The following is a 2,082-nucleotide window of genomic DNA, read 5'->3' on the forward strand; positions in this document are numbered from 1 at the left end:
GATGGGTTTGCAAGCTTTCTGTCATCATATTTTCCGATATTCCTTTCTTTCCCATTTCAATGTCTATTTTACAACAGTAGTCAAGGGAAACCAACATTCACAAAACAGTCAAGCAACTTAACATTATTTCCTTTCTTTTACCCATTCAGACTATGGGTAAAAGACGCCTGTATCAAAGATCCCTGTTGTTCTAAGAATGAGTATGCATCACTGTTTACCTCTCTCCCATTTAGCCCATACAAACATACTTAAGTGTTTCCCTATCTTCTTTGTTCTTCCACCTCCTTCCCTCTTCTTGTGCATTTCCCTCCCCTTCCTTATATATTGCCCATCCCATTACCTAAGCTATGATGTGACTATTCCCTAACCTGCACTTTACTATCAATTCCTCCCACCCCTAGTAACCAACAAAGATTTTTTTTTCTTTTAGTATGGAAATCTTTTCTTAAGCTTTTACAATAAAGGTCTTATACAATATTTGTCCTTTTGGGACTAATTTCACTCAGCACAATGTCCTCAAAATTCATCCATGTTATGAGGTATTTTGCAGCTTTGTCATTATTCTTTGAAGTAATTAAGTATTTCATTGTGTTTATGTACCAAAGTTTGTTCATCCAATCTTCCACTGACTGGCACTTAGGCTGTCTGCATCTTTTTGATATTGTGATTAGTAATGTGATGAAAAGTGGTTTGCAGATTCTGGTATATGCCTGCAGCAAGATGGTGAAAGCTTCAATATTAGTGGCACTGATACAAGTGTTATGGAGGACAGTTGCTTTGCTTTAGCTGCTCTTTCCATTTCCAGAATTCTGAACAGGTTGTTGAGCACTTCCATATGGAGATTGACATTGCATCAAAGTTGGGACAAGCAACTCATAACAATGGATGAAAAAATGGATATCACTACTTTAACTGGAGTTCCAGAAGACCATCAAAATTAGAAAGGTTGCGATATTTGTTCCTGCATTCAATAACGTGCAGTCTGAATTAAACAACACAAAGAAATTGAAGATGGTTTTTGATACCAGGGAGCAATGGGAAAATCCTTTGATGGATTGGGCATCAACGACTAATCCAGTGTTAAACATGGTTCTAACCATCACTGCAAAAGAAGATGCAGTTGTCTTTGCAGGAAAAAAAAAAACAAAACAAAAACATTGGAGCTATTACATGGATGAGAGAATGGTTCAAACATCTGAGTCCAAATCTAATGGTGAAAACTTTTCTTGGAACAAAAGAACAAGCGTATCTACAAAATAGGTGGACACTAACTATATCTCAGTATTTCACTGTGAATAGTCAACTGTGTGGGATTAATCCATGCATAATACATCTCTTAATATCCTAATAAATTTGACCTTGAAACTGCAAAAAAAAAAAAAAAAAAAAGTGATATGCATATATCTAGCTCGTATTTCTTGTGGATATATACAAAATAGAGGAATTTCTGGATCATAATGTATTTATATTTCCAACTCTCTGAGGAAACGCCATACCATTTTCCAAAGTGGGTGAACCATGTTACAGCCCTACCAGTAATGGCGGATTTTTCTAGTCTCTCCATACCCTCACCAACATATAATGCTCTCGGCAATTTTGAAGTTTGCTGTTATTGCTGGTGTAAGATAATATCTCTCTCTTTTTTTTAAATTTGTATCACTCTAATGGCTAATGATCATGAGAATTTCTTCATATGTTTGTTGGCTACCTTAATGTCTTTTTTGGTGAAGTGTTTGTTTGTGTCCTGTGTGTTATTTGTCTTTTTCTTGTAGAGATGTTGTGGTTTCCTATAGATTTTAGAGACTAGTTCCTTTGTAACATGTCATTGCCAAATGTAATTCTCATTTTGTGGGCTTCTTTTTTACTCTTTTGGTGAAATATTTTGATGCACATAAGTTTCTAATTTTCAGAATGTCCTAATCATCTATTTTGTCTTATGTTTGTGTGATTCCTGCAATGTTTGAAAGTCGATGTGTGCCCAGTATTACAGGCCTAAAATGTCTCCCTATTTTTCATTATTGACCTTGATAATTGTGGGATTTCCATTTATGTCTTAATGAATGTTGAGTTTGGTTTTGAATA

General features: G+C 35.2%; 1 pseudogene; it reads left to right on the forward strand.

Moving 5' to 3' along the window:
- Positions 1–720: 720 nt before the first annotated feature.
- LOC102826714 lies at positions 721–1,260 on the forward strand (annotated as a pseudogene).
- Positions 1,261–2,082: the final 822 nt, after the last annotated feature.

The sequence above is a fragment of the Chrysochloris asiatica genome, unplaced genomic scaffold, assembly GCF_000296735.1.
Source record: "Chrysochloris asiatica unplaced genomic scaffold, ChrAsi1.0 scaffold00303, whole genome shotgun sequence".
Taxonomy (NCBI): domain Eukaryota; kingdom Metazoa; phylum Chordata; class Mammalia; order Afrosoricida; family Chrysochloridae; genus Chrysochloris; species Chrysochloris asiatica.